The 15,564-nt window shown below is 36.2% G+C and overlaps 1 protein-coding gene and 1 pseudogene across 1 annotated transcript in view; both read right to left on the bottom strand.

Moving 5' to 3' along the window:
- The window catches only part of LOC123378984 (phenylalanine--tRNA ligase alpha subunit-like), a 134,166-nt gene that overhangs the window by 22,989 nt on the left and 95,613 nt on the right, over positions 1 to 15,564 (bottom strand). The window lies entirely within an intron of this gene.
- Positions 10,523 to 12,090, bottom strand: LOC101086163 (annotated as a pseudogene).

Genomic DNA, 15,564 nt, shown 5'->3' with positions numbered 1-15,564 from the left:
CTTTTGTTGCCTTCCATTCCCATGGAATCCTCCCATACTAAGAATTTTTCCATGATATTATCTCCTATCAGGAGAATCTGTTATCAAATGGGATTATGTTAGTTTATTCCTTAAATATGTTAAACGATTGTACTGTTTTTCAAAATTAGTTATATACATTTTGTATTAAAAAAACTAATGACCACAAACTCAGCGGCTTGAAACAATGCAAATTTATCATCTTACAGTTCTGTAGTTCAGAAATCTGAGATGGATCCCACTGGGCTAAAATCAAGAGGTATGCAGGGCTGCATTCCTATCTGGAGGCTCTGGGGGAGAATCTGTTTCCTTGCCTTTTTTTTTTTTTAACATATCTACAGGCTGACCCCATTTCTTGGCTCATGACCCTCAGCCTCCATCTTCAAAGCGAGCAAAACTGTATCACTTTAAACTTAATTCCATCATCACACCTCCTTGTCTTATTCAGACTCTTCTGTCTCACTCTTTCTCCCTAAGGCCCCTTGCTTTTACATTGGTCCTACCTGGATAATCCAAAATAATCTCACTAGTTTAAAATAATTTTATTAGAATCTTATGTTCATCTGCCACCTTAATTCTCCTTTGCCATGGAGTTTAATGTACTCATAGTTTCTAGGGATCAGGGCATAGACATCTTTGTTGGGTTCATTATTCTATATCCATAGCAGTGTTAAGCACTTTTCAGCCATTCAATAATTACATAACAATATATATTTTTAGCTTGATGAATATATTTGTGAAAAATAACAAAGCAATTCCACGACTAACCCCATCTTTAATGTCAAGAACATAACTCATTTCTTGGCACTGTTTTATTATCTTGAACATGGAACATCTCCTTGGACATTTCATGTGACTGAATTGCTGCTATTTGTTTAAAGCAGTGGTCTATATATTCCCAACACTGATAACAATTTATGTTCCTAAGTCAAGGACCTCCCTTATCATCTGAAATTTGTTATAAAAACTGAGGTCACTATGCAATATTAGTCTTTTACCTCTCTACCTTGGTCCTTGTCTGGCCATTATAGGGCAGAGTTAGATAACACTTTTTTAGGCATATCTAAATTATATTCGCCATGCCTCCATTATGGCATTAACCCACTGAATCCTATTTTATCCCTTGTGTTCCTCCTGTTAATTAGTTCCTTGATCTCAGAAATGATGTGCTATTATTCACCTGTCTAGTCATATGACCTAATATTTCAGGCTGAAGTTAACAGAAGATTAATTTCTACAAAAGAATAATTCAGTTATAGAATTATTTATAGTGAATGCAAAAGCAGTGCTGTAATTGAGATATGTGATACGAAATAATATTAATGAATGGAAGTATATGTATTTATTGTTTTTTGTAGGAGTTCTTTGAAAGTAGGTAAAATATATTAAAATAATCGAGAATAGGGAAGATAGCTTTTTTTTGACTTAACGAACATTTATTTATTTATTTATTTATTTATTTATTTATTTATTTATTTATTTTTCAATGTATGAAGCTTATTGTCAAATTGGTTTCCATACAACACCCAGTGCTCATCCCAAAAGGTGCCCTCCTCAATACCTATCACCCCCCCCTCTCCTCCCTCCCAACCCCCATCAACCCTCAGTTTGTTCTCAGTTTTTAAGAGTCTCTTATGCTTTGGCTCTCTTCCACTCTAACCTCTTTTTTATTTTTCCTTCCCTTCCCGCATGGGTTTCTGTTAAGTTTCTCAGGATCCACATAAGAGTGAAACCATATGGTATCTATCTTTCTCTATATGGCTTATTTCACTTAGCATAACACTCTCCAGTTCCATCTACGTTGCTACAAAAGGCCATATTTCATTTTTTCTCGTTGCCACGTAGTATTCCATTGTGTATATAAACCACAATTTCTTTATCCATTCATCAGTTTATGGACATTTAGGCTCTTTCCATAATTTGGCTATTGTTGAGAGTGCTGCTATAAACATTGGGGTACAAGTGCCCCTGTGCATCAGCACTCCTGTATCCCTTGGGTAAATTCCTAGCAGTGCTATTGCTGGGTCATAGGGTAGGTCTATTTTTAATTTTCTGAGGAACCTCCACACTGTTTTCCAGAGTGGCTGCACCAGTTTGCATTCCCACCAACAGTGCAAGAGGGTTCCCGTTTCTCCACATCCTCTCCAGCATCTATAGTCTCCTGATTTGTTCATTTTGGCCACTCTGACTGGCGTGAGGTGATATCTGAGTGTGGTTTTGATTTGTATATCCCTGATGAGAAGCGACGTTGAGCATCTTTTCATGTGCCTGTTGGCCATCCGGATGTCTTCTTTAGAAAAGTGTCTATTCATGTTTTCTTCCCATTTCTTCACTGGGTTATTTGTTTTTCGGGTGTGGAGTTTGGTGAGCTCTTTACAGATTTTGGATACTATCCCTTTGTCTGATATGTCATTTGCAAATATCTTTTCCCATTCTGTTGGTTGCCTTTTAGTTTTGTTGGTTGTTTCCTTTGCTGTGCAGAAGTTTTGATCTTCATAAGGTCCCAGTAGTTCATTTTTGCTTTTAATTCCCTTGCCTTTGGGGATGTGTCAAGTAAGAGATTGCTACGGCTGAGGTCAGAGAGGTCTTTTCCTGCTTTCTCCTCTAGGGTTTTGATGGTTTCCTGTCTCACATTCAGGTCCTTTATCCATTTTCAGTTTATTTTTGTGAATGGTGTGAGAAAGTGGTCTGTTTTCAATCTTCTGCATGTTGCTGTCCAGGTCTCCCAGCACCATTTGTTAAAGAGACTGTCTTTTTTCCATTGGATGTTCTTTCCTGCTTTGTCAAAGATTAGTTGGCCATACGTTTGTGGGGGAAGATAGCTTCTAAGACGAAATAATGCTTTCTGATTTGTACAGAGTTTTTGAAAGAAATTCTCTGTGACGCCTGCTATTTCCGCCTGACATAGTTTAATATTACTTCAGTGTTAGATTAATGCATTTGAACCTTTTTGAGTAAAATATCACTATCCTGCAATATAGTTAAACCTTGTTTGAGTTAATTATCATTATCCTGCAATTTGTATAACAAGGTTTCATTTACTGATGACAATCTGAATTATATTCATCAAAGGGAGGGAAATCTCAAAATCAGAGTATTATTGATCAGATTTACATTGCTATTTCTAAGTAATTAACATTGATCACATTCTGGATCAAATAACATATCACAAATTATTTCCTAATGGTTCCAGAATGCAGATATAGCACATTTAATTGTTGACAGAAGTCCATTGATATTTTCTAAATTTCAAGTGGTTTACATTGGCTGGGAATTTCAGATACTTTTACCTCTAAAATTCTCAATTATTAATTATTTAAATATTGGTCAATTATTTATAGGTCATACAATTAATACTTCAAGAATTGATCTTTCCCCAAAGAAAGTAAGTGATGACAATTTGTGAATGATTCTAGTTAATGCCTCTGGTACCTTAATTCAAATTCCATCTGTAGTGTATGTAATATACTGTACACCCATTGGAACAAGATAAATATTTATTGACCTAAAATTAACCATTGCACTTCTGGTTTCCTCTCCAAAATGTAGAACGCTGGAAGGAACTCCCACTCTTACAATGAAAAAGAATTGAACTAACTTCAAATTCTTAAGTTTTTTGAATTCATCAGAAATCAGTAAACTGACCCAGAATCTAAGGAGAGACATTGTCTACAGGAGAAGAAAATGTGGTAAAACTCACCCACCTGAAGTAAATGCAATCACTCACCAGCAAGAAGGTGTTGAAACCGTGAAGCCCTGGGGGGGGCTGCAGAATTTGGGGAGTGTTTGTACCCTGACCTGTGTTTTTCCCCACAAAACCTGCAAGGGTACACCAAAACAATCAGCCAGAACCCTGAGCTGTGCTGACTGCGGTGAAGACCTGAGGAGGGGAACTGTAGCCATACAGTAGGGACAGGTAATTCCTACCGATCCTTCCCCTCTAGCTCCACACAAAACAGTGTGTGCAAGGAAGAGTAACAGCACTGGCTTGAGTTGGTGAACGCTTACTTCAGCTAACGGACAGCAAGGAAGAGGGAGGGATAAAACTCCCTTCTGGGGAAGAGGTAGAATTAAACACTGAGCCCAAAACTCCAGGCAGGGGAGGAAAAGGAGATCCAAGAAAGCCTGGTAGCCAGGGACACAGTGCATGCCTGAGACAAGAGACTTAGACTGAAGAATGGACACCATTTCCTCACACACCACCACCCAGCCAGATGGTTAATTACAGTGACAGCAGCACGCTGCTGGGAGGCCAGGGCAGCATGCAAAAAGACCGTCTCAGAGTCACAGCAGAAAGGGAAACCTAAAATTCAAAATCAAGCAAATTTTGCTCTGCTAAAGCACCTAACACCCTAGATACAAGGTCTCTGTAAATCAGAATACTATGTTGCACTGAGGGAAAACATGTCTAGAACAAATCTCAAACACAGCCCAACTCCTAAAATGGATTAATAAAATCACCTGAACCAAAAGTGTAGCAGAAGGGAAGTTGTGACTGTTTTGACGCATAAGACTATTACCTCAGTGTCTCATGCTCTACATAACATGTCTGGTTTTCAACAAAAATGATAAGGTATTCAAAAGACAAATAAAAAAGAAAAAGAATATAAAAATGAAAATACTCTCAAGAGAAAGTAATCATGATAACCAGATTCAGATGTAAGACAAAAGTTGGCTCGGACTAATAGAGAACTTAAAACAGCCATGATTGATAAACTCAAAGCTCTAATGGAATAGGAGGATAACGTGGGTGATCAGATGAGTAATTTCATCAGGGAGATGGAAATTATAAAAGAATCAAAGGAAAATTGTAGAAATTAAAAACACATAATGGAGATGAAGAAAGCCTTCAATGGGTTCATCAGCATAATCAACAAAACCAAGGGAAAAAAATCAGCGCACTTAATGATTATTCAGCAGGAATTACACAAGCTGGAAACATAAAGAAGAATGTCAGTAGAGGGAGAAAAGCAGGGTCTCCAATAGCTATAGTATAGAACACTATTTCAAGTGTTCTAACATATGCACAATTACGGTTGTAGGAGCAGAAGGAGAGAAAGGGGGGGAAGAAATTCTTGGAAAAAAAACGAATGCAAATTTTCAAATATTCATGTTGAGTCCAGCTTCCCCCTAAACGTATATGATTTTTCAGCCCTGATGTTACAAAGACCTTACCCTGCAGGCCTCGCAGGGTCTGCTCTCCCCAAACCAGGCTTGATGTACAACCAGTGCACAGAAGTATCTGAAAGAAGTTGCAGTCAGAACTCACTCAAGCCCCTCTGGCCTGCCATACTCTTATATGTATATGCCTTCCCAGCCAAGGCACCTCTATTTGAGGGTCTTTTCAGGGAAACTTGAAGATACTTTTCTCCTCTATGACTTAGTACCCAGTACTTTTTTCCACTCCTGGCTCATCCCTCTATTCCCCCACCTTCTGCCTGGGGCCAGAAAGATTAATTTGTTTTTTCAGAGCTTACTCAACAGTGACAAGAACCCCATGTGTGGGCTGATCCACCTAACCCTTGGCTGACATACTATTCCACTGGGGAAAACACAACAAGGTATACTATCGGAGTAAATAATTAAAGGCTTAGTTGTTATTTCTATTTTGTCTTGGCTTTAAGCAGATACTCTAACACCTGGCAAGTCCACTCTGTCTCCCACTCCTCAACCCCAGATAAATGTCAGACATGAAAATGTGGAATCAAGAAGCTCAAAAACAAAACAAAACAAAAATAACAACACACCAAGAAGGATAAATATATAGAAGCAAACAAATAATATGCCCAGACTGAAGCATATTATACCGAAATCCCTAAAAACAAAAGAAAAAGAAAAAAAAAATGAAGGCATTAAGAAAAAAAAAATGTTACAGTAGAGAGAAATAAAGATAAAAATTATTGTAGCTATCTTGGCAAAAGTCATGCAAGCCAGAAAACAAAGGTGTGACATCTTAAAAGTTCTTAAAGGAAAAAAAAAGTCCACTTGCAATAATATACCCAGTGACATTGTGTTACAAAAAGGAAGAAAAAATTAAAAAATTCTCAAACATCCAGAGAATCTATGCCAGCAGACCCACTACAGTAGATGTTAAAGAAAACTCTTCTAGTAGACAGAATATGATACCAGACTGAAACTTGGGTGGGTCTACAAAAAAAGGAGTAAATGTTGCTAAAAATAAACTAAAAGAAGGCAAAATTAAATAAAATGTCCTCATTTTAATTGTTCTAAAAGAAAACTGCTTAAAACAAATGTGTGAGCAATGTATGTGGATGTGTATAATAACAGTGTATGTATTATATATATGTTTATAACATATACAAAATCAGACACCATAAGAACAACAGCATAAAATCTGAGGGGAGTAGTTAGGGATATAATGTTGTAAAGTTACTACTCTCTATGTAAAATGGGACAATATTATTTGAGTTTGGACCTTGGTAACTTTAATTTGTATATTTTAAACCTTAGGCAATCCCTAAAAACACTTCTCAAAAATAATAAATCAACATTGAACATTAAAAAATCATAAAAAATGCTTAACACAAGAAAAGACAGAAAAGAGAAAGAAAAAATAGAATAGAAAATATCCATCAGGAGAGTAGCTTTTAATTGAAATTTGTAAACAATCACTTTCAATATAAATGAAAGGACAGAGTCAGTCAAATAGAGATCAAGCCCTGTGTTGGGCTCCATGCTGAGTATGGAGCCTGCTTAAGATTCTCTCTCCCTCTGCCCCTCCCCCCCTTCTCTCTCTCTCTCTCTCTCTCTCTCTCTCTCTCTCTCTCTCTCTCTCTCTCTAAAATAAGAAGAAGAAAAAAAGAAAAATATACAGGTTAAAAACCGATTAGCTAAAATACATGCACAATCACAGCTAAAAAAAATTAATACTTCTCTCTCATTAATACTTAGAACAATATACAGTAAGTTAATAAAAATACAGAAGACTATCAACCAACTAGATATAATAAACATTTATAGGACACTGTACTCAAAAGCAGAGCACATATTCTTTTTCAAGTGCACAAGGGTATTTCTCCAAAACAGACAATATTTTGAGCCATAAAACAAACCATAAAATTTGAGAGAACAGAAATCATACAAAATATCTTCTCAGACTTCAATGGCACTAATCTAAAAAACAGGAAGAGAAAGATAGCTGAAGATTCCCAAATATATGGAAATTAAGCAATCACTTCCACATATCCCTGGTGTCAAATGAGATTTCTCAAGGCAATTAAAGACAAATATATGTAAATGAAGGAGAATGAAATAAATATGTAATATATGGGATGCATTTGTAACAGTGCTTAGAAGCATATTTCCAACATTGAATGCTTATTTTAGGGAAACAAAGTGGAACTCTCTCTTGGTGGCACAAATACTTAGTAGGCAGATTTTCACAATTTGGGTACAAAATGTTTATGAATCTGTATGTCCCCATGCTTCTCAGATGTCCTTATCCCCAAACTTCCCATGATTTTTTTTTCCTTCCAATTCTGTGACTAACTAGCCAAACTATTTGGCACGAAGAAGTGTTCTACGTTGGGCCATTTCTTTTTTCACGTACTGTATAACTGGATAAAGTGCTGGAAAGAATGTTCCTTTCAGAGACAGGAGAAGTGTCTTCAGCTTGGACTCACATACATATCTGGCCTTTCTATTAATTCAGTTTGGCACTTCTTCTCTTACATAAGTTGGTCTTAAATGACCCCTCTTGTGACCATGAATAAAAACTTATGGAGAAGCACAAGTGAAACACTGATAAATGATGTGGAAATCTGGGCATTTGTTTATGCAGTTTATTTTTAACCCCTGGGTACATTCATGTCTAATTTTGGATATATCATTTCACATCTCATGATGTATTACTGCTCCTGGACCTATTCAAACTTATGACTTCATAGGTATAACAAAACTCACTCATTAAGAGCATGGTCACATGATGTCCCATGGTAAGACGTCACATATTTCTTTCAAATGATCTACAATTCTCTGTTACAAATATCTTGTACTCTCTTCAGAATCTAGGGTTCTATGTTGTAAAACTTGTACTGGAGATCACCATAAGCTCTGCAGAGCATTTTTTACCATAAAAGATACTTTAATACATAGTGTCTAATGATATATTCTTGGCCCACTCAAAGCTAGTTGCTTACTGTGTCATATGTGAAATGTATCAAAGTTATATTGCTAAGTGTGAAATAAATAATCAAGACCCCCAAGGGTCTCAACTAGCATTGCATTTCCTTCTGGGTGGTAGAAATTGCAAGAAGCAATAATATACTCTTTACTTTGGGGCAGATCACCAAGAATGCTCCAGATCACAAGACTCCCAGTCTTCGTAGGGTTATAGAATAACTTCTAGATACTATGTAAAACTTCCAATACACTAGCCACTCTTGTTTATGTGGTATGATTAACATGATATCACCAAAACAGTAGACTAGTATGATGCTGTTTGTAATGTCCAAAAAATCAAATTCCCTTTAGCCAATATTGCGGTGGTAGGATGGAGAGTTAACAGGCATAATCAAGGCTGTAGGTATATTTTCTCCTTGCCATTTGAATGCAAACTACATTCTAGTCTTCCTTGATAAGGATGAAAATAGTGTATTCACTAACTGTTGTCACTGCCCCACACCACCCAAAACAAGTTACAAGGTTAAGACTGATGGCACCACAAAATCACCAAAAGGACATGCAAAGATTTATTGATTTATTACTCACATTATGAAGCTTTCTGAGAAGAGCACTATTTTTTTATTAGCTTAAAATCCCTTCTAAACTCTTCATGTTTTATTCTGATCTTTTTATTGTCATCTTGTTTTTTTTTCTGATTAGAATGTTTACCAATAATAAGTTCCAAGTTTTGTCTCAATGTTTCACTATGAATATATATCATTATCAGATGTTGATCTGAAGTCTCGTTTTTAGTTATAATAATATAGTGTAAATGACTTCTATTTGCTATCAGTGATGGAATAACATTTTATTACATGAATATAAGTTGCTTTCCATTTCTCATGTGCAAGAATTCACAGATATTTATTTCAGCAAAATCATAATGTAGATACAAAAATGTGGACACCAAATTTACAAATTAAGATTTTTTTCACTAAGTCTGAACGCCTCAGGAAAAATATTTACTCACAATCTTTAACATTTTTGTGTGTTTTTTGCCATTTGTAAAACTTTTTGTGTGAACTAAACCTCTCTATACATTCTGTATGCAGAATTTAAATTGTGTATATTATGAGTATTATAAAATGTCCTGTCATGAACAATCCACCCAGCTTAAGAAGCATTCATAAATAATAAATGTAGAGCCCTCTGTGGGCTCCTTCTCTATTGTATTATCCTGTTTGAATGCTTGAAATAACCACTGTCCTAATGTTCTATATATCTCCCTAAATTCCATCTATAGTTCATCACAAATGGATATATCCCTAAACATACCTTGTTCAATTTAGTACATTTTAGAAAAATATAGTAACTGAATAATACAGTCTATTCTTCTGTGGCTTTCATTTTTTTTTATCACTCTGTGTTAGTCTGTCAGAATTATCCTTCCTTATGCATATATTTGTCATCTCTTTTCACAGCTGTTAGCTATGGTATAAATATTCCCCAAGTGTCCATGCTTTTGCTGATTGATGAGCATCTGAGTTCCATACAGTATTGTAATTACATATATTATTTCCATGGATTGATTTTACAGGTCTCCTGTAACAAATATACAAGGATTTATTTAGTGTATAGGCCAGACAGGTAGATCTTAGAATCATGGAGTAAGCACAGGCTCATTGTACAAGATAATGCCAGTTGCCTTCCAATGAGATGTGTCAACTGAGATGCGTTTGGTGTCACATCACCAGAATGCAACAATTCCTTCTGATGTATCCTTCTGCTAATACTTTCTGTTTCCAGGGGTGCTTGGGTGGCTCAGTCAGTTAAGCGTCCAACTTAGGCTCAGGTCATGATCTTGCAGTTTGTGAGTTCGAGCCCTGTGTTGGGCTCTGTACTGATAGCACAGAGCCTGTTTGGGATTTTCTCTCTCTTTCCATCTGCCCTTCTCCCTCCTTGCATGCTCTCTCTCAAAATAAATAAATAAACTTATAAAATAAGTAAATAAATAAATAAATAAATAAGAAATAAGAAACAATTTGGGTATATATTTTTAGTATACACACACACACACACACACACACACACACACACACACACACAAACCCAAATAAACAAAAAACTCAGAACAGTCTTTAGGCATAGAGGAGTTAAAACACAAATTCTTTTTTTTTAATTTTTTTTAATGTTTGTTTATTTTTGGGATGGAGGAAGAGAGACAGAGAGAGAGAGAGAGAGAGAGAAAGCAGAGGAAGGGGCAGAGAGAGGAAGACAGAATCTGAAGCAGGCTCTAGGCTCTGAGCTGTCAGCACAGAGTCTGATATGGGGCTCTAACTCATGGACCATGAGATCATGACCTGAGCCGAAGTTAGACACTTAATTGACTGAGCCACCCAGGCACCCCAAAACACAAATTCTTATTGAGTAATGACTTGAAGATTTCTCACCACGTTTAGAAGAGGTGTTCTCTAATGCAGGAGAATACTGAACCGTAGTCTTATATATTCTGTTTGATAAAGGAAGCAACTACAGAAAGCTTTTATTTGTTCAAAGTACCCAGTGTTATAGATGCCAAAACCCCAACAGCTCCCCCAATGGTATTTCAAAACAAACACATCAAACTTGATTTTCACTAGAAATGTTCTTTATTCACCCCAAGAAACAAACAAACAAACAAACAAACAAACAAACAAACAAACAAAAAGACCCAGATTTTATATATAAAGCAACACCACAAATTAGTGAGCTTCATCTTCTGGACAAGAACACCAAGTTAGTCTCTCTTCATAAAAAGCAATGACAATTTGAGGACACAATTTGCCTCTTTTGTCAGCACCAAGTCTGCCGCACCTGAATCTTTCTGTTTCATGAGAAATATGAATTCTCCACTGCTGTCTGTGGCCCCAGTTACTTGTTCAGGGTTAAGACCTCTAGCAAAGTCTCTTGGTTTATCAGCAGCATCTCTTTTCTTCTTTGATTTGCTATCACGAGATTCACCATCAGATAAGGATTGTCTTTTTGTACCATTTTTTTTTTTCTTTACCGGCTTTTTGAGAATTAAGAAATGCTTCAATTAGTTCTGGATAATTTAAATTTTCTTCAGGTTCCAAGTATTGTCAGCATCTGTAAATCCCTTTCACTTGAGGAAATCCTCCATTTTCCCATTTACTACATGTCAGCCCAGGACTTTTTCCACCACAAAATCTCCAGGCTCTGCCTCTTCTATATTTTTACTCTCTCCGTTCTCTTTCCCATGGTTTGCAATGTAGTTTTATTGGAGGACATGTTTTATTGCAGATTTGAAGAGCTATTATTCACCACCTCTGAGATGCTCTGGGTCTCGGGTCTGCGATGTCTCTGGCCCTGTGCTCCTCAAGCTCCATCCACCTCTCTCAATGGGTTAGTTAAAATGTAAGATTCCATCACCAGTGCCAGAATTTTTTTTAATGTTTTTGTTTTTTATTCTACCTCAAACAAAAATGATACCTCCTGACTCAATGTGTGCTAAGAGCAAATATACTTAGATTCTGCTTACTCTTTTCGCTTATTTAGTACCCAAATAGCTTTCTTTAATACACATCTGAATAAGTTGAATATTTCAATTAACAATATCTAATAATGTTACATATTTCTTTGTATATGGTAGTCTTAGACCAACACAGGTTGTTTATTCTTCAAGAAATTCATGACCAAGTTTTATGATGATCCAAGTATATAAAATATAGCCTCATTTTTTTTCATGTAGGTAGAATATGTGGAAAATTGCAATACCTAGCATGCATTGCTACAAGGTCCCTTCCTTTTTGTATTCTGGTTTTTGCAACATCACAGTGGGTTCTGTGCCCTATAAGTTACGACTTTCAGAAGTAAATACTAAAATGGGAATTTGGTGGGGTGCCTGGGTGGCTCAGTCGGTTGAGCGTCCAACTTCGGCTCAGGTCAAGATCTCATGGTCTGTGAGTTCGAGCCCCTCATCAGGCTCTGTGCTGACAGCTCAGAGCCTGGAGCCTGCTTCTGATTCTGTGTCTCCCTCTCTCTCTGCCCCTCCCCCACTCATGCTCTGTCTCTCTCTCTCTCTCTCTCAGTCAAAAATAAATAAAACATTAAAATTTTTTTTAAAAAATAAAATAAAATGGGAATTTGGCATACAGAATGTTTATGGGGAAGAAAGAGTGTTGGGCAAAGAAAAAAACTGAACCATCGGGACACCTGGGTGGCTCAGTTGGTTAGGCGACTGACTTCGGCTCAGGTCATGATCGCACAGTTCATGAAATTGAACCCTGCATCGGGCTCCGTGCTGACAGCTCAGAGCCTGGAGCCTACTTCAGATTCTATGTCTCCCCTCCCTCTACCCCTCCACTGCCCACACTCTCTGTCTCTCTGTCTTTCAATAATAAATAAACGTTAAAAAATTTAAAAAAAAAAAGAAAAAAAAGAAAAAACTGAGCCACAATCCAGGCTCAACAAAGCCTTGGTCAGTCATAGAGGGAAGATATGCAGCATATATAGCCCATCAGAGAAGTCTCACATTGGGCCCAAAACAGCGAGGCCTTTGTGCCCCTATCTCAATCAGTCATTGGATGTGAGCTGCTCAGGTTGGCATAACCTTTATATATGGGTCTCCACAGACAAGGTATGTATCCTGGTGGACCTGAAAGCTAAAGGCTGTCTGCTGACAAAGGGGGTAATAATAAATTCTGGAAAACAGTATGGAGGTTCCTCAGAAAACTAAAAATAGAACTACCCTATGACCCAGCAATTGCACTACTAGGCATTTATCCACAGGATACAGGTGTGCTGTTTCGAAGGGACACAGGCACCCCCATGTTTATAGCAGCATTATCAACAAGAGCCAAAGTATGGAAAGAGCCCAAATGTCCATCGGTGAATGAATGGATAAAGAAAATGTGGTATATATACACAATTGAGTATTACTTGGCAATCAAAATGAATGTAATCTTGCCATTTGCAACTACGTGGATGGAACTGGAGGGTATTATGCTAAGTGAAATTAGTCAATCAGAGAAAGACAAAAATCATATGACTTCACTCATATGAGGACTCTAAGAGACAAAAGAGATGAACATAAGGGAAGGGAAACAAAAATGATATAAAAACAGAGAGGGGGACAAAACAGAAGAGACTCAAATATGGAGAACAAACTGAGGGTTGCTGGAGGGGTTGTGGGACAGGGGATGGGCTAAATGGGTAAGGGGCATTAGGAATCTACTTCTGAAATCATTGTTTCACTATATGCTAACTAATTTGGATGTGAATTTTAAGAAATAAAAAATAAAATTAAAAAGAAGATCTTGGCAGTGCATTTCCATGTCCATAACAATTTGTTGTTACAAGGGGTATTCTGGGTGAAAAGTTCTGCTTCAAGAATCAGTCAGTGTATGAGAACAGAACAGAATCTCAAGATAAGGGAAAAATCATAAATAGGTAATGTTATATTAGTCAACTGGAAGGACTTCTCAGTTGTTCTGGCACTAAACAATAATTTCATGGTGTAGAATGCTATTGTCACAGTCAATTTATTTTTCTCCTATAATTTCTTTAGCTTTTACTTCACTATTCACTTTTACTTTACATTGTGAATGGGTATAATGCAAATTTGATTTTTATTTTAGCAAACTTAATAGTTACATGCTTTGATACTTTGATTTGTTTTGCAATGATGACATGAATAAATAAGTTTTTATTAATTATTCTAGTTACTGAAGAGTCATTTTGATATAAAGATTCCAGTTTGTCTTCCATCAACTAAATGAATTTCTGAATTCCTTGATATTATTTTTACTCCGTTCACTTGGTTTAGGAGGTACTTCAATTGTCTTTATTTTTACAGATTTGGGATATTCTCAAACTTTCCTCCATATCAATTTGAAAAACACACTGAACTGAGGTTACAATGATTAAAAATCATATTTGTATAAATAAAATTACCAAATCAGAAAGGGTTGAAACTTCTAAATTGAGCATGTTATCACTGATTGCTTTCTCACTTAGAGCATTAGCTGATTCAATTTAGCAATAGGACTGAATTCCATCTTCTTATCAGACCTTCAACAGAATTTTATACCCAGCTAAAAATATCACTCAAAATTAAAAGCAAAATAAAGATATTCATTCTCTCTCCCTCTCTCTCTCTCTCTCTCTCTCTCGCACACACACACACACACACACACACACACACACACACACACATGCACGCACCTAAGAGAATTAGTCACCAGTAGAGCAACACTACCAAAATACTACAGGAAGTCTTCAGGTTGAATAAAAATAATCTCATATGACCTGAAGGAGGTATAAAAACCACTAAGATCTGCAAAAAGGTAAATAAATGAGCAAATATAAAATAGGTAAATATATTGCATGTTTAAAGCAATAAATCTCAAATTTTAACATGCAGCTTTAACACCATATATAAGAAATCATCTATACTACAACACTGCTTGAGATGACAGAATATAAACATAATATTATTATCAGTAATAGGTCCATTCCAATTGTGAAATTTACATATCTAAAACCAAATGGATGATTCTAATTAATCAATAATCCCACAAGTTAAAGTTACTTAGTTCAGGTGAATCAACCTTATGGAGAGTTGGTATATTTTGTTGTTGTTGTTGTTTTACTGTTTTTTTTGTTTTTTTTTTTAAATGTTTATTTATTTATTTTGAAGAGAGAGAAAGACAAGTGGAGGAGCGGCAGAGAGACGGGGAAAGAGAGAGTCCCAAGCTGGCTCCTCGCTATCTGTACTGAGCGAGATGCGGGGCTTGAACTCACAAATTGTGAGATCATGACCTGAGCCAAAATCAAGAGTCAACTGACTAAGTCATCCAGGAGTCCCAAGAGTTGGTATGTCTCTTTGGAGACAACATAATTCTGTAAACCTGTTTATGGTCCATATGTTCCTTTATGTAGGACACAAGATATAACTGCATAAAAGCATCCAGAAAACATTGTGAATTGATGTTATCATTAGTGCGGCATAAAACATTCACTTTCAATGCTTAAATAGCTGCCTATAAGGAACAATATTCAGTTTTACAAGTTTTACTTCACCATACTTATTATTCTCCTTGTTTACTTCCTTTGAAACTAGGATTCTACTTTCATTAAGACAGCATGTTTTACAATTTTTCTACTCCCAAAGTCTTTAAATGATATTTAGGGCACCAAATATATGGAATGCATATAGATTAAATATCAATCAATTTTGCTTCTGCAGATAACAGTGAACACTAAAACTTGAACAGGTCTTTCATAATATTCTTTCTTGTGGTAAAGTCATTCTAATATAGACCCACATAAAACCATTACATTCATTAAAAAATGAACAGCAACAAAAACCCTAAAGTTACAATTGGTAGTATTTATTGAAACTTTAATTTTTGAAGGAATTTT

This window comes from Felis catus, chromosome C1, assembly GCF_018350175.1.
Source record: "Felis catus isolate Fca126 chromosome C1, F.catus_Fca126_mat1.0, whole genome shotgun sequence".
In the NCBI taxonomy this organism is placed as follows: domain Eukaryota; kingdom Metazoa; phylum Chordata; class Mammalia; order Carnivora; family Felidae; genus Felis; species Felis catus.
This window is presented reverse-complemented; position numbering and strand designations above follow the sequence as displayed.